Below are 27,723 nucleotides of genomic sequence, written 5' to 3'. Positions count from 1 at the left end.
TGAGACAGTCAGACAGCCAGACCTGTAATCAAATCCAATTTCTATTGCCAACTCGACTTATGACTTCAGTTTTTTTAAACCTCTAAAGCCCAATTTGCTCATTTGCAAAATGGAGTTAAAGTGGAAAAAACATATGTAAAGAACATGGCACAAAGTGGGCCCTTGATAAATGTTACCCCCTTTCTCTTCCCTCTCTACTACAGAATCCCTCAAATCTAAACAAACCATCCACTTTCTGGTTAAGCATTTGGGTGATTAGCAGAAATCTAAATAGCTATTAGAAATGTAACTCGGCCGGGCGTGGTGGCTAACACCTGTAATCCCAGCACTTTGGGAGGCCAAGGCGGGTGGATCACCTGAGGTCAGGAGTTCAAGACCAGCCTGGCCAAGATGGTGAAACCCTGTCTCTACTAAAAATACAATAATTAGCCAGGCATGGTGGCAGGCGCCTGTAATCCCAGCTATTCAAGAGGCTGAGGCAGGAGAATCGCTTGAACCTGGGAGGTGGAGGTTACAGTGAGCTGAGATCGCGCCATCGCACTCCAGCCTAGGGGACAAGAGCAAGACTTCGTCTCAAAAAAAATGTAATTCATAGGATGTGGAGATATTGATAAAACAACAATAAATGTATTGTCATGGACGAAGACCATGGTAGAAACTGTTGTCACATGTGTACTATTAAAGAATTGCCAAGAAAGTCGTTGTTTTTAAAAATTTTATGATGTTGAGTTTTTTTTTTAAAAGGAGGCAGGTCACGTCAAAACTTTATGCTTTGAACTTTTTCTCTGCTCTCTAATTAATGTGGTTCATTGCCTCCAAACATAAAAAAAAATTTAAACACATCAAAGAGATATGAAATGTTTCTGACCTGTGGTGAGACTTGGGACTCCTCGGTGTGTGTACCTTAGCAGCTATCATGTTCCTCTTGGGCCAGAAGCAAAAGAGCCACCAAGAACCTTTGTGTGTCTGTGCCACAAAAGAAATTCTGACTCCTTTACAACTCCTCTCTGCTGGCCCAGTTATCCCTTCGGATGAGGCTAGGGCAGGGGTGCTCATGGATTGACACCAGCAGGGGATGGACCCAAATGGACGGTGAGGGGCTGCACTCCTTGCTGAAGAGAAGCATAAACTCAGAGTAAGAACAGGTGCTGTAGTCAGCAGGCATGCTTGGGTCTAACATCAGAAAATTACACAATTATAAAATTTAATGCTAAAAATATTAAAATGCATAACATGATTTAGAACATTTCTTCAAATTTCAACTTAATGCTAGGGAACTGTGTGCTAATAACTACTTTATACATGTGATTCTGGCTCTTGGCACAATCATACAAGACTGGGGTTGTGTTATTGCATATGTGGGACGTTATTAAATGCTTTATAATGATTATGTTAAAGGTCATATTCCTCATACACATAACTTCACTTACTATTATGAGTTAGATGGGTACATGAGTAGACAATGGTCTCCTTCCATTAAATGCAAACTGGCTGAAATTACTATTTCAGTTGCCAGGCTGAATGAGTAAAGAGATCAAATTAATGTGGGTGAAATTGTATAATCAGTTTATAAAACAGATCATGCTGAGGTCAAGGCTGACATCACCAGCTCCCACACATCTAACTACACTTAGAAAGGTGGATCTTCTCTTTATTACCATGACCACTGCTCTAATTCAAGCTGTTTCTTATTTCTCTTTCATTCACACGTAGCTGACAAATCATTTATCTTGGCAAACACCAATTCAATCATGTCACCTGTCTCAGAAACCTCTGTAGTCTTCCCAGTGCTTGAGGGACAGAGGCTCAACTCCTCAGGAGGGCATTCATGGTTCTCCTAAATTTGGCCCATTCTTCTAATTCAAGGATTTTCAACACTGGACGATATCAGAACCACGAGGGGAGCTTTAAAAAACAAACAGGCTTATGTTCCACACCCCTGAAACTCTATTTACTAGTTCTGGGCTAAGATCTAGGGATTTAATATCTTTAAAAATATCTATGGATGACTCTTATGTACTGCCAGGGTTGAACCAGTGGTCTAATTCCCCACCCCGCACCCTCATTGTTTCAGCCAACATGAATTAACCCTCTGCTCCACTCAGTAATGCTTTATTTGCTTCTGTTGCTAGTCCTCTATTCATGCTGCTAATCCAGCCTGGAATATCATTTCCTCTCTAGCTCTTTTTTTTTTTTTTTTTTTTTTTTTTAGATGGAGTTTCACTCTTGTTGCCAGGCTGGAGTGCAATGGCACAATCTCAGCTCACTGCAACCTCCGCCTCCCAGATTCAAGTGATTCTCCCGTCTCAGCCTCCCGAGTAGCTGAGATTACAGGCACATGCCACCATGCCTGGCTAATTTGTGTATTTTTAGTAGAGATGGGGTTTCCTCATATTGGTCAGGCTGGTCTCAAACTCCTGACCTCAGGTGATCTGCCTGCCTCGGCCTCCCAAAGTGCTGGGATTACAGGCGTGAGCCACCACACCTAGCCTAGCTCTAGCACTATTCTTCTAAAACTAAGTGAAATCCCACCAGTATCCTTACAACCATGGGGATATGATATTCCATTCTGATAATCCAAAAGGCATTTTTTATGTTTATGAAGCATTTTATGGCAATTAATCATATATTGTTTTCACTGTGAATGTTTAATATTTTGCTCCCTATATTTGACTTCCCAGGGAAGCAAACTTTATTTATTTATTTATTTATTTATTTATTGAGATGGAGTCTCGCTGTGTTGCCAGGCTGGAGTGCAGTGGCACGATCTTGGCTCAGTGCAACCTCTGCCTCCCAGGTTCAAGTGATTCTCATGCCTCAGCCTCCTGAGTAGCTGGGACTACAGGCATGCACCACCACACCCGGCTAATTTTTTGTATTTTCAGTAGAGACGGGGTTTCACTGTGTTAGCCAGGATGGTCTCGATCTCCTGACCTCGTGATCTACCCACCTCGGCCTTCCAAAGTGCTGGGATTAGAGGTGTGAGCCACTGCGCCCCGCCTGAAGGCAAACTATAACATCTTCTGTTCCCACTTCCTAGCCCTTAGCACTGACCACAGTATTAAGCATAAAGTAGACACTCATGTGCTCAATACTTATGACTGAATAAATTAAATTCTCTGAAATTTATGAAGTGTTTTTTCTTACAGCATGACAACCTCAACCGTCAACCTTGAGGGTTGTTTATGTACATACTGATGTGTTTCTCACTAGAAGCATCATTATGCCTACGTAAATGATAATCACTTGTCCACAAAAACTGATGTGATGTCAAATACAGGGGTGATACCTGTAAATGTGTTTTTCTCCCTATAGATAGAGGTATTTTCCATGTTTATATATTCAATTCCCATAAGTTTGTACAGCATCCAAAAGGAGGAAGTAGTGAGAGTCCCCGATCTTTCAATACCTGACTTAAAAACAACCCACCCATGTGAAAGGATAGAGAAAACCCCATTTACCATCCTAATCAACTGTGGGAAAGATCAGAAGAGCAAGTGTCCCTTTGCCCTCAATTTAGGTGACATGAAAGTATCAGCAACCTACAGGTAAAAGTCTCTCCTGTAAATACTGAAAACCGAGAAGCTTCTGATGGGAGAGTATCCAATGCTGTCAGACCCCCAGCTCAGACTCTCCTACTGTTCAACCTGCCCAGAAACTTTCTGTCCTGTTTCTACAGCATGGGGGATATATTTCCATATCCACAGCTACAATCTCTCCACAAAACAGCATTGTACACCGTGGCTGCCCATAGTGAAAGTGGTGCTGGTACTGATGAGTTAAATAGTCTTGGGAGGGCTGGCTGAGAACCTAACCACTATTTATAACAATGTTTTTGTGGAAAAATACATTCTGCATTCCAAACAACAGAACTAGACATGAACTTTTGGAATACAGTGCATTTCTTGGGTCGGGAACTGAGTGTATCTTGTTAACTGCACTAAGGTCAGTATTTTCCTAGGAGAAGGTGGCAACCAGGAGTGCAGAACAAAAATAGTTGCCAAGAATATGGACCATATGCATTTATAAGGATGACAGATAAAGGAAATGATGAGAGAAAAAGCCAGCACACTCTTAATTTATTATATAAATATTTACTAAGCACTATTAAAGGCTATGGTGAAAGCTGTAGGAGACAAAAATCAAACAAGATCTTTGATTTTATAGTTCTTACAATCTAAGGTGGGAGATAAGACAAACATAAACACAAACAATAAAGCTGCATGGTAAAATATAACACAACAGTGATACAAACAAAACATTAGATGACACTGGCAGAGAGAGAAAGAGCTAGTGCTTCTAGCTGGAGTAATCAGAGAACGTGTCATAGAGAGGCTTGCACAGGGTTTCAACGTGCAGAGGAAATAGTGTCAGGGCAGCAGGGGACATCACAGGCAGGAAAACCAGTACAACTCAAGACAGATGCATGAAGAACAATAAGAGTTCAGAGAATAGGAAAAGCCTAGTTGGCTCAAGTCGGGTACATTTTCAGGACCTTCGTGGGGGGCTTTGAATGCTAGGCAAAGGAACATGGATTCCATCCAAGAGGGAGTTGGAAGCCATTAAAGCGTTTTAAAATTACTAAAAGTGGTTCTATATGCAGGTTTATGTAACAATGAACACAGGACAGGGGAAGAGAGAATGAATACAGCAAGATTATTAGGAGATCACTGTAAGAGTTGAGGGTGATTAAGATGACCTTTCAAAGATTTTTTACACAAACAGTTAATAAACATTTAAGGTTCAAGTGCTAGTTAATTAACAAAATATTTCTTTAAATAAGAACATATAAATAGTTTAGAAAAGTTGTATAAAGCCTTAAAAAACTATATATATATATTAGCTACAATGCAAAAGCATTGTTTGGCACTTAGGACTTTACGACTAGACTTGATACAAATACAAGGATGATTTTAAGGTGTTAGTCTCATTTAGACAAATAACACCATGAGTTTAAAACTGAACTTATTTTATTTTTTTTATTTAATTTTATTTTGACATGGAGTCTCGCTCTGTTGCCCAGGCTGGAGTGCAGTGGTGTGATCTCAGCTCATTGCAACCTCGGCCTCCAGGGTTGAAGCAATTCTCCTGTCTCAGCTTCCCGAGTAGCTGGGACTACAGGCGCCTGCCACCATGCCCAACTAATTTTTGTAGTTTTAGTAGGGACGAGGTTTCACCTTTATTGGTCAGGCTGGTCTCGAAATCCTGATCTCAGGTGATCCACCCACCTTGGCCTCCCAAAGTGCTGGCATTACAGGCATGAGCCACCATGCCTGGCCAGAATATTTTATTTTTATAAGCATGTGAAATTTAATAAGAAATCATCTTTCCACTATTTCCCAAGACCAGTGATTCAATATACAAGGTGACTAGAAGATATGCTCAGAAATTTGAGAGTTGAGATGTCCAAGTTAATGAACTTAATTCTTTGCATTTTAAATAAACCTTAAGCTGGTACCAAGCTAGATGTGAGCAGACTTACCTGAAGTGATTTGACTTAGCAAATGTCTTCTAACTTTAACACTTCAGTACTGGATGGGAAATGACATTCATTTTTTACCTGAAAACAAATGTAGTGGAAATAACAAAATTATAAAGAATTTCTAGGTACCTTATAGGAACCAATCAGATGACTGCACCTGAAAGACCATAAAAGAGTTATACAAAGTTCTATAAAATTTACAGTTCTTATACCACGTATAATTTAAGAACCCAAAATAAAAATCTCAAGCTGTGCTCAAAGACTTCTAAAATAGGAGATATATTGTCTTCACATATTTTTACGTCAACCTGCTAAAAATTCTAGAAAATATATTATTAGATATTTAAGCCTGATTTAAACTGAATTATTTAAAATTTAGCTGGCATTTGTGCCCTACTCAGTATCATGGGGAAAGGGGAGCTATGAAATTGAATAAGAGACAGTTTTTGTTCTTAAGAAATACAAACTGCAATAAGAGGCAAACATGAAAAACTCTGTATCGAGGCGATGTAGTAAGTGCTACAAGTGACACAAGGTGCTACGGGATTTTGGAGCACAATAATTACTACAGGGAAAATGTGGGAAGGCTCTGCCTTACGGACTGAATACAAAGAGAAAGAGGGAAATGGGGAGGGAGATCGATAAGGACTAGCATTTGGGGCTGAGATTATATTGTAAGAGGTTGAATGCTAGATTCAGTACATGGGGCTTTATTTTATATATAAAGAGGCACCAAGGGTGTTTGGCAGAAAACACATTCAAATTCGTATTTTAAAAGATGGCTCTGGTTTTCAAGTGTAAGTTACCACGAGAAAATTCAAAAAACAGTGAGATCTGTTTTGTTACTACAGTAGTCAAGATGAGAAGAAATCAGAGTAACTGCAATAAAAGTAAAAAGTTTAAAATTCTCTGAAGTATACTTCAAAGTGAGAAGCAGAATAATAGCCTAAACAATTATGCAAGACTGAGACCTGAAACCATCACCAACATTCAGTGATATGGTTACAAACGTAGGATTCTTAGGCCACAATAGACCTTTCTTTCCAATCAGAATCATGCATTATTTACATGAACCATGAACTTAAGAAATCAATCAATCCGATGACTTACGTCATTTCTGATATCCTGTCCTAGAATTTCGGAGCTCCAACCTACAATAAAAATCTTATACAAATTTTCTCTAAGGAGGTATCATTTCAGAATCATCTGTGTAGTCTTGTTTGCTGCACTAAGTTAATAGAACAGCTTGCACATCTCCTAAAAGGTTTATTTATTTTAGAAGGGGCCTTCCATAAAATATTGATATCTATCAATGAAGTCACGAAAGAAGAGCAAAAGAAGAGACTACCCTGTCCTCCCTTTTCAAGGCAGAAGAACTGAGAAGAACTTACCAGTCACTATTGACCTTTGGAATATGTTTCAGAAAGGCAATAAAAGTAAACAAAGACTTCCAATAATGGGAAGATTATCTTTTAAAGGAGAAAAAGTGGAATTAACCAATAAATTTTAGTCTTCTAAGAAGTCTGGTATACTTTGAAAGTGAAGCTGAATCTTTAACAAGGTTTTTGTCATTGGTGGTATTTTTTTTTTTCATTTTTAATGCTAGTAACAGGAAGAAATATAAGGGAGAGTGCTAAATAATGGAACAAATTCAAGAGAAGATGAGAACAAGAACTTTAGTGCAGTTAGTCATGTTAAAGAGGAGAAACAGTTGTTTCTCTGTGGTTAGAAATAGAGGAAAGGATGAGTGATGAATATAAACATTTGTGTGTAAGGGAGTAAAGTTGAGGGAATTCAGACCCAGTGGCGAGACCATCTATTGAGACAGACAGAAAGAGGGAAAGGGAGGAAGAGACAAGAAGGGAGAAAAAGAGATGAAGAGAAAGTATATGAATGGAAAAAATACTTGAATTTAAGAGTTTAAGAGAAAAAAATTGCCAGAGAAGAAGAAAACAGAAAAGAGGGGCTTTCAGTATTTAAGATATTGGAACAATTCTGGTTGGCATAACTGAGACAGTTAAAACACTATGAGTTCTGAGTATCAGAAACTCAAAATATGAATTTGGAGAAACAGATTATAGTCACATGGTGTGGGTTGACATTACTTTCAAGCCTGGTGGTGACATCATTGAAGAATTTGGAGCAGTGTCCTGGAAATCAACCAGTAACAGGAATTAGAAAAGGGAGACGGTAGTGAAAAAGGGAGACGGTAGTGAAAGAGTTACAAGAAAAGGAACTAATGAACAAAGGTGGCATGCTGAGCCTTGAATTGATACTGGTGAGCAAAGGTACACATCAAGCCTCCTTTAAAACCTAGATTTTTTAAATGCCATGCTTTTTCTTGAGATGGTAAAACAAACAAACAAACAAAAATTGCAGCCTTTGAATGCCAGGTTTAAATTTCTAGGGAAGAGAAGGGAAAACAGTTATGAGAAAAGATCAAAGTTATAATAACTTGTTCACAATAGAGCATAGGTCCAAATGACATAAGTAACTGAAAGTAAGTCAGCAGTGGACTAACTGTGGGTTCCATCTGAACTAGGAAGGCACGACTGCTTGGAAAAAGAGACCATAAGAGTAGGGCGTCACTTAAGTTGTAGGTGACAAAACACCAACCTCTCTCCCTCTTTCTGACACATCTGTTTCGGCAAAAGACTGGCCACATGTGTCAACGGTCTCTGACTCTCAGAACTTGCTTGTCCAAATGCAAATGCATTGTCCAGTCATCTACACAGTAAACACTACAGGGCAAGTTAAGTCAATCCAATTTGAAGGGGTAGGAAGACTAGATGCAAAGCTAGGTGTACTCTTTTACCTAGTTTCTCTATAAACAAAACTGACATTTTCATTCTTAAGTCTACTTCTTAAAGAGCTCATGGACACAGGAAGGGGAACATCACACTCCAGGGACTGTTGTGGGGTGGGGGGAGGGGGGAGGGACAGCATTAGGAGATATACCTAATGCTAAATGACGAGTTAATGGGTGCAGCAAAACAACATGGCAAATGGATACATATGTAACAAACCTGCACATTGTGCACATTACTCTAAAACCTAAAGTATAAAAAAAAAAAAGAGTTCAGAGGTAAGAATAAAAAAGTGATATAATTAATTGGTCCCTTCAAACTCCAACAACAGGGATGTAAAGTAAATAAATGGAAAGAAGTATGAAGAAAACTATATGGGGGGTGGGTTGAGGGGAGAACTGGCCAGCTACAGTGGTTTTAAATTTCTAGACACATTCAAGGACTTAATACTGAGACCCAATTCAGTTGATGAATGCCACTAGAGGTGGGGAGATTTCTAATTAAGGAGTTGATACCTCTAACAGATATGGCAGTATTCAGATTTTTTACTTCTTTTGAGTCATTTTTATGTTGTATTTTTCAAGGGAGAGTGCTAAATAATGGAACAAATTCAAGAGAAGATGGAACAAGAACGTTAGTGCAGTTAGTCATGTTAAAGAGGAGAAACAGTTGTTTCAAGGAATCTGTTTATTTCATTAAACTGTCAAATGTATTGACATAAAATTGTTCATAATATTTTCTTATCCCTGATATATTTCCTGGATCTCTATTAATGTTTCCTGTTTATTCTTATATTGTTAATTTGAACCTTCTTTTTTTTCTTAGTAGGGGTTTATCAGTTTTGTTAATCTTTTCAAAGAAACAACTTTTGGTTTTGTGGTTTCGCTGATTTTTTCTACTTTACAGTACTCTTTCAGATTTTTTTTTTTTTACTGATATTCTGCCTACTTGTTCTATCAATTGAGAGAAAAGTGAGAAAGAGAAGTGTTGAGAAAACTAACTGTAATAGCTTTATCTATTTCTCTTTTCTGTTCTGTCCATTATTGCTTCAAGTATTTTAAGGCTCTGTTATTATTAGGCTTACAGACATTTAAAATTATGTCTTTTTAATTAATTGATTCTTACATCATTATGAAATATTTCTCAGTACTGCTAGTATTATCTCATATTTTGAAGTTTATTTTATTGGCTATTAATATAGCTCCCTCCAGTTTTCTTAATGATTAGTACCTGCATGGTATCTCTTCCACTTCTTTTACTTTTAACAGCTTTGTATATACTTGAAGGGAATATTTTGTAGACAGTATAGTTAGGTCTTGCTACTTTATCCAGCCTGATGATTGCTGTCTTTAGAATATTTAGATCATTTAAACTTAATGTAATTATTTATATGGTTGGGTTTGAATGAATTATCTTGTTATTTCCTATTTGTCCCAATCTGTTCTTGTTCCCTTTTCCCTTTTTTTCCTGCCATATTTGAAATTGAGTATTTTTTAGTTTTCCATTTTATCTCCACTACTGGCCTATTATAAATATACTTGTATCTTTGTAGTTTTAGTGATTGCACTCATGTTTAAAGTATGCACATTTAACCTGCCACAACATAACTTCAAATATTACACCACTTCACATACAAAACATAAAAACTTTGTAATAAAATTTATCTATTTCCTCCTTCCTGTCTTTCGTGCTACTGTCATAGTCTAACTACTGTAGGACTGTTATACTAGAGAAGCTACATGCAGGTCCTCTGGTTGACAGTCCCAGATAAAACTAGGTTTTGCGTTATCTTTGCCAAAGTGCCAGAAATGTGATTACAGCTGTCCTCTATCCTCCAGACCCCATTGAGCTCATTCTCGAGTTGAAGGCCACCAAGTGACCTCAGGTGATGCTACATGAAAAAGAATAACCACCAGCTGAACCTGCCCTTTTCTCTGGCTCACAAATTGTGAGGTACAATAAAATGGCTGTTGTCTTAGGGGATGTGTTTAGGTATTTTCTTACACAGAATTAGAGAACCACAACAGAATCTAGTAAAGGGAAGTGGAATTCTGTAATAAAATCTTAAAACATGTGGCATTGGCTTTGGGACCAGAGGTGAGCAGAGGCTGGAAGTGACTTAAGAAGACTGTTAGTGAAGGTTTGAACAACATTAATGAAAACCTTATGGTGGATAGATGAATAACTCTTCTTATGCAGTGGGAAGTTTGTAACACTGTTCCTCACATGAAATAGAAAAGACAAAATAGGCCAGGCACGGTGGCTCACACCTGTAATCCCAACACTTTGGGAGGCCAAGGCGGATGGATCACGAGGTCAGGAGTTTGAGATCAGCCTGGCCAACATGGTGTAACCCCTTCTCTACTGAAAATACAAAAAATTAGCTGGACGTGGTGGCGGGCACCTGTAATCCCAGCTACTCAGAAGGCTGAGGCAGGAGAATCGCTTGAACCCGGGAGGTGGAGGTTGCAGTGAGCCAAGATCGCACCACTGCACTCCAGCCCAGGCGACAGTGCGAGACTGTCTTAAAAAAAAAAAAAAAAAAAGACAAAATACACGCCCATAAAGCGGTAAATTTGGCTAAGAAGATTTCTAGGCGAAAGGTTGAAAGTGGTGGTCTCTTTTAGCTATCTATAAATTATGCATACACAAACTAATGAAAGAACTGTTTCATTTTCAAGTAGAAGTTAGAGGAAAATTTTTAAAGAACCAGGACTTGATCTTTTCAAAACTAAACAGTTTCTCATCCCCATTATCTCTAGAGAGAAAAGTAAGAAAAAGCTTCAGTTACAGAATTACTATTAAGGCTTGGGGCCTACTACCAGTAAAGCATGGTTTCAGGATAAAAATCTCAACAGCATGGCTGTAAAACACTTTGTTGAGACTGAAAAACTAAAATCGTATCTAGTTCAGTTCTGAGAATCTTAAGAGTATGACACTTAGATTCTGTTCTAAGGCAAAAGGCCTCTAAGAATCTTGATGATGTGCACTTTGGACTCTTAAATAGACAGAAAAGCTCACAGGAATATTATGGGTGTTGTTTCAAAATACCTTGACTCAGTATGAAAGAAAAAAAATGCCTCTCTAAAATAAATGTGGGTGGGCCTCTGATTAATGGAGTGGGCTACAATTTGATACACAGGAAGCCCACAAAGTTTTAAAAAACATTATATCAGCTTGTGCTGAAAGGGACAGAGATAGTGCAAAATGAAGACAGGCTTTTGGACTCTCAAATTTCTACAGGCAGAAAGGCTGAAAAGGCTACTCAGTTGCAAAAAATGACCATGTCTTACAGAAAAAGGATGACTCTAAATTGAGAGAGCAAAACCTGGAGCCAGGGAGAATCATTATCAGGAGGCAAGAATAGCCTAATAAAAGAACTAACATCAGGATATCAAAATTTCTACGGACCAGTGAAGCTGTATGTCTCCTGTTTCCCTATTTGTGAATGGGAATGTTTCCTGCAGCTATTCTAAGACTGCCTCTTCATTATATTGTTGGATAGCTGTCTCTTCAGCTACACCTGAGAAGATTCCTGAACAGGGTACTTGTTGTAAATAACAAGTTCTTGAACTTTAAGACTCAGCGTAAAGAAGAGTTGGAAAATAATTTTGGGATTCTTGGAAGTGGGTGAGTATATAAGGAACACAGGAAGAGACTGAATCATTTGTGACCAGATAGTGGACTGTGGTGGATTAAAGATGGCCACAAATATTTTGATACTTCTTCCACTGGAAGGTCATGCCAGAGAAGACATAGGTCTTCTCTCACTAAAACAGAGAGAACTCTGTGACTCCTTTCACCAACAGAATATAGTGGAAGTGATATGGTACCATTTTTCAGTTTTAGGCTTTAAGACATTGGCAGCGTTCACTTTCTATCTCCAGGAAAATTCTCTCTAGAAGCCAGAAGCCACAATAATAAGCCTGACTATGCTGAGACTACCATGCTAGAAAGGTCATGTAGACTTAGCCTTCCACCTCTGCCCAGGCACCCTGTATATATGTATCTTGAATCCTCCAGAGCATTCCATACACCAGCAGAATACCACCCAGTGATCTCAGTCAATGAAACATGCAACCAAAAATCACCAAGCTGGGACCTGCCTGAATTTTCAACCCATAGAACCATGAGCTAAAAGAGACTTGCTGTTTTACACCACTGAATATTGGGGCATTTTATTAGGTAGTAACATATTATCACAACGTTGATTTTTATAACTTATTATTTTTTTTAGTTGTTCCAGAAGCCACAGTGTCCCATTACCACCTTCTACAACCTAACTGAAAGCAGAAACCTAAACCTAGTGATTTTGCAGAAGCAATTTGCAAAGTTCATTATAAGGTAAAATTATTTCTGAGAGGCCAATTTTCTCTGAGATATTATAAAACAAACAATTTTCCAAACACAATATACTCCAACTAAATCACTGCAATTATAACCAACCATTTTCGTCTTACTAAATAAACTATTGTACATAGATAATCAAGCCAAAGGATTCATGCTCAGGCTCTCCTTCAGTTTATTTAACACAGTTATTCAGTCACTTTCTCATGATTGAAGCAAGAGTGGGATTACAAATAGAAAATTAAGACCCTTTATGGTACTCTACAGCAGTGATTTTCAAACACAACATAAAAAATACCAATGTGAGATAAGTGATGAAATATAAAAGAGAGAATAACTGTTAGTGAAATGATAAACTATGTTTATATAAATATGTGTGTGACCAAACTGACATCTTTTTAAAGTTTTATTTTATTTTTGACATATAATAATTGTATGTATTTATGGAATACAGTGTGGTATTTTGATACTTGTCATTTTTTGATGAGAACATTCAAAGCTTCTCTTGTATTTTGAAATATGTTATTATTAACTACAGTCACCCTACTGTACCATAGAACACCAGAACTTATTCCTCCTATGTGACTGTAGGTTTGCACTTGTTGAACAACCTCTCTTCATCTCTCCTATCTCTTCCCCAGCCAGTGGTAACCACTATTCTACTTTTTACTTCTATGAGATAAACGTTTTTAGATTCCACATACGAATGAGATGCCTGGCTTATTTCACTTAATATAATGACCTCTGGGTTCATCCATGTTCGTTGCAAATGACAGAATTTCATTCTTTTCTATGGCTGAATAGTATTCCATTGTGTATATATGACATATTTTACTTATCCATTCATACACTAATAAAAACTTAGGTTGATTCCATATCTTGGCTATTGTAACTAGTGCTGCAATAAACATAGGAGGGCAGACATCTCTTCAACAACATACTGATTTCACTTATTTTGGATATATAAGCAGCACAGTGAAACTGTTAGATCATATGGTAGTTCTGTTATTAATATTTTAAAGAACTTCCATGCTGTTTTTTATTATGGCTGTACTAATTTACATTCCCACCAACAGTGTAAATTAAGAGTTCCCTTTTCTCCACATCCTTGCCAGGATGTGTTATTTTTTGTCTTTTTGGTAATAGCCATTCTAACCGGGGTAAGATGATAATCTCATTGCTGTTTTGATTTGTGTTTCCCTGATGTAGTGATGTTGAACATTTTTTCATATGTCTGTTGCCATTTGCATGTCTTCTTTTGAGAAATATCTATTCAGATCTTTTCCCACTTTACCATTCAGATTGTTTGCTTGCTTTTTGCTAATGAGTTGTTTAGATTCCTTATACATTCTGGATGTTAACCCCTTCTCAGATGTGTAGTTAGCTAATATTTTCTCCCATTCTACAGATTGTCTCTTCAATCTGTTGCTTCCTTTGCTGTACAGAGCTTTAAGTTTGATGTAATACCATTTGTCTATTTTTGCTTTCCTTGTCTGTGCTTTTTTTTTATTATTATACTTTAGGTTTTAGGGTACATGTGCACAATGTGCAGGTTTGTTACATATGTATCCATGTGCTGTGTTGGTTTGCTGCACCCATTAACTCGTCATTTAGCATTAGGTATATCTTCTAATGCTGTCCCTCCTCCCTCCCCCCAACCCACAACAGTCCCCAGAGTGTGATGTTCCCCTTCCTGTGTCCATGAGTTCTCATTGTTCAATTCCCACCTATGAGTGAGAACATGCGGTGTTTGGTTTTTTGTCCTTGCGATAGTTTACTGAGAATGATGGTTTCCAGTTTCATCCATGTCCCTACAAAGGACGTGAACTCATCATTTTTTATGGCTGCATAGAATTCCATGGTATATATGTGCCACATTTTCTTAATCCAGTATATCATTGTTGGACATTTGGGTTGGTTCCAAGTTTTTGCTATTGTGAATAGTGCCACAATAAACATACATGTGCATGTGTCTTTATAGCAGCATGATTTATAGCCCTTTGGGTACATACCCAGTCATGGGATGGCTGGGTCAAATGGTATTTCTAGTTCTAGATCCCTGAGGAATCACCACACTGACTTCCAAAATGGTTGAACTAGTTTACAGTCCCACCAACAGTGTAAAAGTGTTCCTATTTCTCCACATCCTCTCCAGCACCTGTTGTTTCCTGACTTTTTAATGATCGCCATTCTAACTGGTGTGAGATGGTATCTCATTGTGGTTTTGATTTGCATTTCTCTGATGGCCAGTGATGATGAGCATTTCTTCATGTGTATTTTGGCTGCATAAATGTCTTCTTTTGAGAAGTGTCTGTTCATGTCCTTTGCCCACTTTTTGATGGGGTTGTTTTTTTCTGGTAAATTTGTTTGAGTTCATTGTAGATTCTGGATATTAGCCCTTTGTCAGATGAGTAGGTTGCGAAAATTTTCTCCCATTCTGTAGGTTGCCTGTTCACTCTGATGGTAGTTTCTTTTGTTGTGCAGAAGCTCTTTAGTTTAATTAGATCCCATTTGTCAATTTTGGCTTTTGTTGCCATTGCTTTTGGTGTTTTAGACATGAAGTCCTTGCCCACGCCTATGTCCTGAATGGTATTGCCTAGGCTTTCTTCTAGGGTTTTTATGGTTTTAGGTCTAACATGTAAGTCTTTAATCCATCTTGAATTAATTTTTGTATAAGGTGTAAGGAAGGGATCCAGTTTCAGCTTTCTACATATGGCTAGCCAGTTTTCCCAGCACCATTTATTAAATAGGGAATGCTTTCCCCATTTCTTGTTTTTGTCAGGTTTGTCAAAGATCAGATAGTTGTAGATATGCGGCATTATTTCTGAGGGCTCTGTTCTGTTCCATTGATCTATGTCTCTGTTGTGGTACCAGTACCATGCTGTTTTGGTTACTGTAGCCTTGTAGTATAGTTTGAAGTCAGGTAGCGTGATGCCTCCAGCTTTGTTCTTTTGGCTTAGGATTGACTTGGCGATGCGGGCTCTTTTTTGGTTCCATATGAAATTTAAAGTAGTTTTTTCCAATTCTGTGAAGAAAGTCATTGGTAGCTTGATGGGGATGGCATTGAATCTATAAATTACCTTGGGCAGTATGGCCATTTTCACGATATTGATTCTTCCAACCCATAAGCATGGAATGTTCTTCCATTTGTTTGTATCCTCTTTTATTTCATTGAGCAGTGGTTTGTAGTTCTCCTTGAAGAGGTCCTTCACATCCCTTGTAAGTTGGATTCCTAGGTATTTTATTCTCTTTGAAGCAATTGTGAATGGGAGTTCACTCATGATTTGGCTCTCTGTTTGTCTGTGATTGGTGTACAAGAATGCTGGTGATTTTTGTACATTGATTTTGTATCCTGAGACTTTGCTGAAGTTGCTAATCAGCTTAAGGAGATTTTGGGCTGAGACGATGGGGTTTTCTAGATATACAATCATGTCATCTGCAAACAGGGACAATTTGACTTCCTCTTTTCCTAATCGAATACCCTTTATTTCCTTCTCCTGCCTGATTGCCCTGGCCAGAACTTCCAGCACTATGTTGAACAGGAGTGGTGAGAGAGGGCATCCCTGTCTTGTGCCTGTTTTCAAAGGGAATGCTTCCAGTTTTTGCCCATTTAGTATGATATTGGCTCTGGGTTTGTCATAGATAGCTCTTATTATTTTGAGACACGTCCCATCAATACCTAATTTATTGAGAGTTTTTAGCATGAAGGTTGTTGAATTTTGTCAAAGGCCTTTTCTGCATCTATTGAGATAATCATGTGGTTTTTGTCTTTGGTTCTGTTTATATGCTGGATTACATTTATTGATTTGCGTATGTTGAACCAGCCTTGCATCCCAGGGATGAAGCCCACTTGATCATGGTGTATAAGCTTTTTGATGTGCTGCTGGATTCGGTTTGCCAGTATTTTATTGAGGATTTTTGCATCAATGCTCATCAAGGATATTGGTCTGAAATTCTCTTTTTTGGTTATGTCTCTGCCAGGCTTTGGTATCAGGACGATGCTGGCCTCATAAAATGTGTTAGGGAGGATTCCCTCTTTTTCTATCGATTGGAATAGTTTCAGAAGGAATGGTACCAGTTCCTCCTTGTACCTCTGGTAGAATTCGGCTGTGAATCCATCAGGTCCTGGACTCTTTTTGGTTGGTAAGCTATTGATTATTGCCACAATTTCAGAGCCTGTTATTGGTCTATTCAGAGATTCAACTTCTTCCTGGTTTAGTCTTCAGAGGGTGTATTTGTCGAGGAATTCATCCATTTCTTCTAGATTTTCTAGTTTATTTGCATAGAGGTGTTTGTAGTATTCTCTGATGGTAGTTTGTATTTCTGTGGGATCGGTGGTGATAACCCCTTTTTCATTTTTTATTGCATCTATTTGATTCTTCTCTCTTTTCTTCTTTATTAGTCTTGCTAGCGGTCTATCAATTTTGTTGATCTTTTGAAAAAACCAGCTCCTGGATTCATTAATTTTTTGAAGGGTTTTTTGTGTCTCTATTTCCTTCAGGTCTGCTCTGATTTTAGTTATTTCTAGCCTTCTGCTAGCTTTTGATTGAATGTGTTTGCTCTTGCTTTTCTAGTTCTTTTAATTGTGATTTTAGGGTGTCAATTTTGGATCTTTCCTGCTTTCTCTTGTGGGCATTTAGTGCTATAAATTTCCCTCTACACACTGCTTTGAATGTGTCCCAGAGATTCTGGTATGTTGTGTCTTTGTTCTCGTTGGTTTCAAAGAACATCTTTATTTCTGCCTTCATTTCATTATGTACCCAGTAGTCATTCAGGAGCAGGTTGTTCAGTTTCCATGTAGTTGAGCGGTTTTGAGTGAGTTTCTTAATCCTGAGTTCTAGTTTGATTGCACTGTGGTCTGAGAGACAGTTTGTTATAATTTCTGTTCTTTTACATTTGCTGAGGAGAGCTTTACTTCCAACTATGTGGTCAATTTTGGAATAGGTGTGGTGTGGTGCTGAAAAAAATGTATATTCTGTTGATTTGGGGTGGAGAGTTCTGTAGATGTCTATTAGGTCCACTTTGTGCAGAGCTGAGTTCAATTCCTGGATATCCTTGTTAACTTTCTGTGTCGTTGATCTGTCTAATGTTGACAGTGGGGTGTTAAAATCTCCCATTATTATTGTGTGGGAGTTTAAGGCCCTTTGTAGGTCACTCAGGACTTGCTTTATGAATCTGGGTGCTCCTGTGTTGGGTGCATATATATTTAGGATAGTTAGCTCTTCTTGTTGAATTGATCCCTTTACCATTATGTAATGGCCTTGTCTCTTTTGATCTTTGTTGGTTTAAAGTCTATTTTATCAGAGACTAGGATTGCAACCCCTGCCTTTTTTTGTTTTCCATTTGCTTGATAGATCTTCCTCCAACCCTTTATCTTGAGTCTATGTGTGTCTCTGCACGTGAGATGGGTTTCCTGAATACGGCACACTGATGGGTCTTGACTCCTTATCCAGTTTGCCAGTCTGTGTCTTTTAATTGGAGCATTTAGCCCATTTACATTTAAAGTTAATATTGTTATGTGTGAATTTGATCCCATCATTATGATGTTAGTTGGTTATTTTGCTTGTTAGTTGATGCAGTTTCTTCCTAGCCTCGATGGTCTTTACAATTTGGCATGTTTTTGCAGTGGCTAGTACCGGTTGTTCCTTTCCATGTTTAGTGCTTCCTTCGGGAGCTCTTTTAGGGCAGGCCTGGTGGTGACAAAATCACTCAGCATTTGCTTGTCTGTGAAGTATTTTATTTCTCCTTCACTTATGAAACTTAGTTTGGCGGATATGAAATTGTGGGTTTAAAATTCTTTTCTTTAATAATGTTGAATATTGGCCCCCACTCTCTTCTGGCTTGTAGAGTTTCTGCTGAGAGATCAGCTGTTAGTCTGATGGGCTTCCCTTTGTGGGTAACCCGACCTTTCTCTCAGGCCGCCCTTAACATTTTTTCCTTCATTTCAACTTTGGTGAATCTGACAATTATGTGTCTTAGAGTTGCTCTTCTCGAGGAGTATCTTTGTGGCGTTCTCTGTATTTCCTGAATCTGAATGTTGGCCTGCCTTGCTAGATTGGGGAAATTCTCCTGGATAATATCTTGCAGAGTGTTTTCCAACTTGGTTCCATTCTCCCCGTCATTTTCAGGTACACCAGTCAGACGTAGATTTGGTCTTTCCACATAGTCCCAAATTTCTTGGAGGCTTCGTTCATTTCTTTTTATTCTTTTTTCTCTAAACTTCCCTTCTCGCTTCATTTCATTCATTTCATCTTCGATCACTGATACCCTTTCTTCCAGTTGATCGCATCGGCTCCCGAGGCTTCTGCAATCTTCGCGTAGTTCTTGAAACTTGGCTTTCAGCTCCATCAGCTCCTTTAAGCCCTTCTCTCCATTGGTTATTCTAGTTATCCATTCGTCTAATTTTTTTTCAAAGTTTTTAATTTCTTTGCCATTGTTTTGAATTTCCTCCCGTAGCTTGGAGTAGTTTGATCGTCTGAAGCCTTCTTCTCTCAACTCGTCAAAGTCATTCTCCATCCAGCTTTGTTCCATTGCTGGTGAGGAACTGCGTTCCTTTGGAGGAGGAGAGGTGCTCTGCTTTTTAGAGTTTCCAGTTTTTCTGCTCTGTTTTCTCCCCATCTTTGTGGTTTTATCTACTTTTGGTCTTTGATGATGGTGATGTACAGATGGGTTTTTGGTGTGGATGTCCTTTCTGTTTGTTAGTTTTCCTTCTACCAGACAGGACCCTCAGCTGCAGGTCCGTTGGAGTTTGCTAGAGGTCAACTCCACACCGTTTGGCTGGGTGTCAGCAGCGGTGGCTGCAGAACAGTGGATTTTCGTGAGACCACAAATTCAGCCATCTGATAGTTCCTCTGGAAGTTTTGTCTCAGAGGAGTACCTAGCCGAGTGAGGTGTCAGTCTGTCCCTACTGGGGGGTGCCTCCCAGTTAGGCTGCTCAGGGGTGAGGGACCCACTTTAGGAGGCAGTCTGTCCGTTCTCAGATCTCCAGCTGCGTGCTGGGAGAACCACTACTCTCTTCAAAGCTGTCAGACAGGGACATTTAAGTGTGCAGAGGTTCCTGCTGAATTTTTGTTTCTCTGTACCCTGCCCCTAGAGGTGGAGCCTACAGAGGCAGGCAGGCCTCCTTGAGCTCTGGTGGGCTCCACCCAGTTTGAGCTTCGTGGCTGCTTTGTTTACCTAAGCAAGCCTGGGCAATGGTGGGCGCCCCTCCCCCAGCCTCGCTGCCACCTTGCAGTTTGATCTCAGACTGCTGTGCTAGCAATCAGCGAGATTCTGTGGGCATAGGACCCGCCGAGCCAGGTGCGGGACACAATCTCCTGGTGTGCCGTTTTCCAAGCCCATTGGAAAAGCGCAGTATTAGGGTGGGACTGACCCGATTTTCCAGGTGCCGTCTGTTACCCCTTTCTTTGACTAGGAAAGGGAACTCCCTGACCCCTTGCACTTCCCGAGTGAGGCAATGCCTCGCCCTGCTTCGGCTCGCGCACAGTGCGCTGCACCAACTGTCCTGCACCATTTGGCACTCCCTAGTGAGATGAACCTGGTACCTCAAACGGAAATGCAGAAATCACCCGTCTTCTGTGCCGCTCACGCTAGGAGCTGTAGACCGGAGCTGTTCCTATTTGGCCATCTTGGCTCCACCCCCTTGTCTGTGCTTTTGAAGTCTTACCCACACAAACCTTATCTAGACCAATGTCATGAAGTGTTTCTCCTATGTTTTATTCTAATAGTTTCGAAGTCTGTCTTTAATCCATTTTGAGTTGATGTTGGTAAGAAACAGGTATCTAGTTTCTGCACATGGATGTCCAGTTTTCCTAGCCCCATTTATTTCAGAGGATGTCCTTTCCCCAACGTGTGTTCTTAGCATGTTCATCAAACAATCAGCTGGCTGTAAATACATGGATTTCTGGGTTCTCTATTCTGTACCACTGTCCTATGTGTCTGTTTTTATGTGTGTACCATGCTGTTTTGGTTACTATTGGTTAATATTCTTTGGAATATTTTGAGAAGAATTGGCATTATTTCTATTTTAAATGTTCAGCAGGAAAAGCATCAGGGTTTGGGCTTTTCTTTGATGGACTAATTCTTATTACTGATTCAATTTTGTGACTCATTATTGCTGTATTCAGGTGTTCTATTCCTTAATGATTCAGTCTTGGTAGGCTGCATGACCTTTGACCTTCCTGTGCCTGGATACTTATATTTTTCTTGAGGTTTGGAAATGCTTTGTAGTATAACTTGAAGTCAGGTAGTGTGATGCCTCCAGCTTTGTTCTTTTTCTCAATGTTGCTTTGGCTACTCGAGGTCTTTTGTAGTTCCATTTTTGGGACTGAGTCATACGACCAAAGAATAGCATTCCTGGCCTTGTACTTTTGCTGATCTCCTCCCTATTCACCCAACAGAGTTGTATTTATCAATGTGCCTTTGATGTTAGGCTACCAGATTGTATAGAAAGGGGGCTCAAGAAACAGGTCTTCAGAAGAGAGTCTTCAGTTATTTACTATGAGGATGTTGTTTAAGGACAGACTTGATTACACTGCACTATATAGATGAAAAGAATACATTTTCCTTTGAATTATAATTATTAGGCTTCTCCTAAAATATTGATTAATTTTGATCTTGTGAACAACAGAAAACAAATTTCATATTGACAGATGTCTTCTTAGAGAGCTTAGGGCAAAATCTAGGATCCACCTCAAGCAAAATATAGGAGCTTTTATAAGATATAATGTGTGTCCCATCCTTACGCCATTTGTACTACTTTTATAATTTTGATATGGATTGAAGTGCAATTTATATACCATAAAATTAATCATTGTCCATTGAACAGGGGACAGTTCAATGAAGTTTTAGTCCATTTACAGAGGACCAAAATGTACTAAATGGATGCAATCATCACTACAATCCAGTTTTCCATTATCTCTCCCAATTCCCTTGAGTTCATATGCAGTCAATTCCCGCTCCAACCCCTAGTTCCCCTCTAATCTCCTTGCTAACTCAATCAGTTTCCCTTTTCTAGAAATTTCATAAGTGAAATCATATAATATGTAGTCTATTGAGTCTAGTTCCTTTCACTCAACACTATATTTTTTAGTTTCATCCATGCTGCAGCATATATCAATGTTTTCTTCCTTTTTCATTGCCGAATAGTATTCCAATGTATAGCTATGCCTCATTTTGTTTATCCATTTACCAGGTTACGGACATTGTATTTTTTCTTGTTTTTATTAATATCTATTATAAATAATGTTGCCAAGAGCAATTACATACAAGTCTTTGTGTGAACATATGTTTTCATTTCTCTTGGGCAGATTCCAAGAAGTGGAATTGCTGAGTTTATATGGCACAATGATTAAAAATTATGTATCAGTTTGGCTGGACTACAGCACTCAGATATTTGGTCAAACATTATTCTCGACATTTCTGCAAGAGTAATTTTGGACAAGATCTGCATTTAGATTGTTAGACTTTGAGTAGGGCAGATGGTCCTCCATTATATGGGGGAGCTTCAGCTAATGAGTTGATGGCCTGAATAGAACAGAAGGCTGACCTCCCTGGGAATGGAATTCCCCAGCAGACTCCCTTCAGACTTCATCTGCAACATTGGCTCTTCTGGTTTTCCAGCTGACTGCCTTTGGACTCAAACTGCAACTCTATCTGAGCCAATTAATTCCTTAAAATAAATTTCAACTGGGCGTGGTGGCTCACGCCTGTAATCCCAGCACTTTGGGAGGCCGAGGTGGGCGGATCACGAGGTCAGGAGATCGAGACCATCCTGGCTAACACTGTGAAACCTCATCTCTACTAAAAATACAAAAAAAAAAAAAAATCAGCCGGGCGTGTTGGCAGGCGCCTGTAGTCCCAGCTACTCGTAGTCCCAGCTACTCAGGAGGCTGAGGCAGGAGAATGGCATGAACCCGGGAGGCGGAGCTTGCAATGAGCCAAGATCGCGCCACTGCACTCCAGCCTGGGCGACAGAGCCAGACTCTGTCTCAAAAAATAAATAAATAAATAAATTTCTTCACACACTCACACACCACACACACACACACACACACACACACACACACACACACCCCTGATTCGTTCTGTCTCTCTGGAGAACCTTACTACATATGGTAAGTTGGTTTAACTTTAAAAGAAATAGTCAAACTATTTTCCAAAGTGGCTGTAACAATTTACATTCCTACCAACAATGTATAATATGAGAGTTCCTGTTTCTCCACATCCTAGACACTATAGATTGTCTTTTTTATTACAGCCATCCTAGGGGATTTAATCTCATTGTGGTATCTCATTGTGTTTTTAATGTGTATCTTCCTGTTGACTAATGATGCTCACTGTGCTTACATGTGGCTATTAATCATTCTCATGTCTTTTCAGATGAAGTGTCTATTCTGTTCTTTTGCTCATTTTTAAGTCGGGTTGTTTGCCTTATTATTCACTTATAATTCTTTATATGTTTTGAATACAAGTCCTTTATCACACATGATTTGCAAATATTTTCTCCCAGTTTGCAGCCTGTCTTTTCAGTTTCTTCCCAATGTCTTTTGTAGCATAAAAATGTTAATTTAAATTAAGTCAAATTCATCAATTTTTTATCTTATGGCTCATGCTTCTGGTGTCATACCTAACAACTCTGCCTAATCCAAGTTCATAAAGCTTCTTTTATGCTTTCTTTTAGAAGTTTTATAATTTTAGGTGTTACATTTAGGCCCATAATTCATTGTCAGCTAATTTTTGTGTATGGTTATTGTGAGGAAGTTAATTTTTGTATATGATATCCAATTTTTCCAGCACTATTTGTTGAAAAAATAACCCTTTCTCTCTTTAATTATCTTAGCAGCTCTTTCAGAAATCAATGGACCAAAAATGTAAATGTTTATTTCTGGACTCTCAATTCCTCTCCATTGATTTATATGCTTATCCTATGCCACGGATAAGCATATAAATTGTCTTGAATACTGTCACTTTAGATTGAGTTTTGAAATGGGGATGTATAAATCCTCCAATTTTGTTCTTTTACCCATTTATCTTAAATTTTATTTGATCCCACTGTACTACTAAGTATACTTGTTAATACCACCCTAAATACTTTCTTAAGACAAGACAGATATAAATACAAAAATAAAATAGGCTATATTTTAAAGATGTTTTCAAAAGAACATAATCCTTTTAAGATTCCAACCATTAACGTATTCCCCTAGGATTGACTGTAAAATTAAATTTTCCCATCCCCCACACTCACATCAACAAACATTTACTGAATGCCTACTACGTGCCAGGCACAGTGCAAGGTTAGGTGCCAAAGATACAGAGAAAAATAATATATAGTTACTTACTTAGCACATAAATAGACAATGATGGCATAGTATATTAATAACAGGTATGTGCAAGATAAAGGATAAAAGATATTAATCTTATCTTACCAGATTTATCTTACTTTATATAAGCCTGTTTCTTAAAAAAAAAAGTTTTACAAATTTTTGTACTTTCTAAACAAAATGTGTTTACAACTACCAGAGAGGCTAGTACTTACAAAAGCTTGAAATAAGAAATTCTGTTGTAAAGTACTGGTTCTCTCCATCAGTTTAGGTCTTTTAATTTGCTTTTTCTTCTTAAGGTTACAAAAGGGAAAAGTCTTATTTCACCTACAACCCACCTTACTATTTCCCATAGAGTAACTTCTGTTATGCTCTGTCAACTCCTGCATGTACAGAGCAACAAGCTATAGAAGATATAGATAGTAAGAACTCTTAAAATACTCAGATCAATCTCAAACCTTATTTTAGATATAAGCTTCAGCCTCTTTCGCACTAAACTTGACATCAGAATAACTAGTAAAACTTGTAAGTTACTCATTTTCCTTCTTCCTCCCAACCTATGCCCCGGAAAAGTTAGAAATTAATAGAAAAAGACATAAGCAACGTATCTAAATAATGTGCATGTGTGTATGAAACTTTCATAGTGCACATTCCTGAAACTTGTTCTATAAGAGATTTTAGTAAGTGTTCTTAAAAAATAAAGTAAGAAAGGAAGGAATTTGGAAGGAAGAAAGACAGGGGGTGGGTGTTCCCAAGTTCAAATACATTTGGGAAACACTGGGTTAAATAAAATACCAATATACACTATGTAATATACATTGTGATTGCTCCCACCTTTCCTAAAATTAGCAAACCATTGAAACCTTTAATCATGGATCACTTAGTAATATCTTGAAAGAATCTAGGTCTTTACAAAAATACAGTGTGAGAAGCAAGTTGGATATAGCTTCTGGCTCATTGTCACACTGGCAGCAATTCATACAGTTGAACAACTGTGGATATTCAGAGAAACACGCACAAGGTCACATCAATTTGCTACTGGCCAAAAGACCAAAATATAAAATAAAAATTAAAGTGAGCAGACTGTCTCAAGATTCTATCTTTACTGTTTTAGAAAAACTGGTTTCGTTTCTGTGCGGCATTATTTTTCCTTTAGCTATATAATAAAAGAATACAAGTAGACAGATGTTTGACTCTAAAATGCACTAATGGGTTTGCTTTTAATAAGTATATAGAATCAAAGGGTCTCAATATAAATTCTATTCATTTTAAAATCTGCTTTACAAAACAAAAAATAAGACTAAAATAGTTTGTGATATTAGTACTTGCTTTATTGTGAAAGAAACTTTAAGAGGTTGGCCGGGCCCGGTGGCTCACACCTGTAATCCCAGCACTTTGGGAGGCCAAAGCGAGTGGATCACAAGGTCAGGAGTTCAGGAGTTCAAGACCAGCCTGGCCAAGATGGTAAAACCCCGTCTCTACTAAAAACTACAAAAATTAGCTGGGTACAGTGGCAGGCGCCTGTAATCCCAGCTAATCGGGAGGCTGAGGCAGGAGAATCCCTTGAACCCGGGCAGCAGAGGTTGCAGATCGCAGCACTGCACTCCAGCCTGGGTGACATAGTGAGACTCCATCTCAAAAAAAAAAAAAAAAAAATTGCCAATAAGACTGAATCAAGCCTTTATTATCAAACTGTAGTCATGAACAATAACTTTTCAATGTGTCTTATTCCTGTCTTCCTGCTGAAATTTTACTTTGGTGAAAAGTCTGGGAGGATTTCCTACTAAAGTGATCCTTATAGTAGCTGAAATAGCTGCTGTATGTCCTAGGTGGAAGCTTTTCTGAAATTCTACTTTAGGAGAAAATAAGGAACAAATAAGTCACTGATGAAGAAAAGTTTCCACCATACACTTCAGCACTTTTTTTTTAGTTGTTTCTTCATTGCTGCTAGGCACAGGAAGTGTGATAACTGTCACCCTTACTTATAAATGTCAGATAGCCTTACTCTTTTATACTTAAACCCCAACTATTTGTTTAATGCCCTATTCAAGCTTCCATTAAATCTTTGATCACTCTCTAATTCAAGTAAAAATGATTTTTCCTTCCTCTAAGCTACCTGATTCCTGTCCATGCCTCTCGCTTAGCTCATAACTATATTTAACATACTTTAGGTTGCTGTTTAACTTGATTAGGGTCCATATCCTCTTCGTTGAGAAGTCTAGGACACTTTAGATGGCAGAAACAAGGTGGTGCACATCTCTGGAAAGCCCACAATACCAGGCACAATGCTGTTTACACTAGCATTCTGCAAGTATTTGTTGACTGACGGACATTAGTATTTTCTTGGGGGAAAATAGAACTGTTCAGGAAATGTTAACAGATTATCTTTAATCGATAACTAAATGTAATCTTTTTTTCTATGACCAAGCAGTGTCACGGATACGTCAGCCAGGTATAGATCACCTAAGGACCTGGGCACAGAATGTTGTGAGGAAATTAACTGTTCAATGACTCTGAACAGGACCTACCATTACAGATTAATAGGAAGGATGCAGACATGCACACAGTCACACACATATGGAACAATGACCTCAAACTATAAAAATCTGAGAAAAAAACCTAGGAAATACCATTCTGGACACTGGCCTTGGCAAGGAATTTGTACTTAAGACCTCAATTGCAACAAAAAAATTGACAAGTGAGACCTAATTAAACTAAAGAGCTTTTGCATAGCAAAAGAAACTATCAACAGCATAAACAGACCTTACAGATTGGGAGAAAATATTCAAAAACTATGCATCCAACAAAGGTCTAATATCCAGAATCTATAAGGAACTTAAGCAATTCAACAAGAAAATAACCTTGTTAAAAAGTGGGCAAAGAACATGAACAAACACTTCTCAAAAGAATACATAAAAGCAGCCAACAAATATATGAAAAAATGCTCAATATCACTGATCATCAGAGAAATGCAAATCAAAACCAAAATGAGATACCATCTCACACCAGCCAGAATAGCTATTATTAAAAAGTCAAAAAATAATATGCTGGTGAGGCTGCAGAGAAAAGGGAATTCTTATACACTGCTGGTGGGAATGTAAATTAGCTCTGCCACTGTGGACAGCAGTTTGGAGAGTTCTCAAAGAACTTAAAAACAGAACTACCATCCAACCAGCAATCCCATTTCCTAAAGGAAAATAAATCGTTCTACAAACAAGACACATGAACTCCTATGTTCATGACAGCACTATGCACAATAGCAAAGACATGGAATCAACCAAGATGTCCATCAAAGAAAACGTGGTATATATACATCATGGAATACTATGCAGCCATAAAAAATAAAATCATGTCCTTGGCAGCAACATGGATACAGCTGGAGGCCATTATCCTAAGTGAATTAACTCAGGAACAGAAAATTAAGTACTGCATGTCCTCACTTATAAGTGGGAGTGAAACATTAGGTACACATGGACACAAAGATGGCAGCAATGGACACTGGGGACTGCTAGAGAAAGGAGAGAGGGAGGAGGGAGGCAAGAGTTGAAAAAGTAACTATTGGGTACTATGCTCAGTACCTAGGTGACAGGATCATCCATAACCCAAACCTTAGCATCACACAATATACCCATGTAACAAATCTTGTGGTACATGTACCCCCTGAATCTAAAATAAAAGTTGAAATGATTTTTAAAAATACAAAGATGTACGTACTAAACGCATCGCTCTTTACTATTAGCAATACTGTAAAAAAAAAAAATAGAAT

The 27,723-nt window shown here is 38.4% G+C and overlaps 1 protein-coding gene across 4 annotated transcripts in view; it reads right to left on the bottom strand.

Annotated features, from left to right (window-relative positions):
* Positions 1 to 27,723, bottom strand: part of ZNF438 (zinc finger protein 438) — a 186,756-nt gene that overhangs the window by 93,502 nt on the left and 65,531 nt on the right. For 2 of the 4 annotated variants that reach the window (XM_030798442.1, XM_030798445.1), the window contains exon 3: positions 5,483 to 5,560. The exons of the other annotated variants lie outside the window; for them this stretch is intronic. The gene's annotated coding sequence lies outside the window, so the exon portion shown is untranslated. The remainder of the gene's footprint in view (positions 1 to 5,482; positions 5,561 to 27,723) is intronic. 4 annotated transcript variants of the gene reach the window in all.

Source organism: Nomascus leucogenys, chromosome 18, assembly GCF_006542625.1.
Source record: "Nomascus leucogenys isolate Asia chromosome 18, Asia_NLE_v1, whole genome shotgun sequence".
Taxonomy (NCBI): domain Eukaryota; kingdom Metazoa; phylum Chordata; class Mammalia; order Primates; family Hylobatidae; genus Nomascus; species Nomascus leucogenys.
This window is presented reverse-complemented; position numbering and strand designations above follow the sequence as displayed.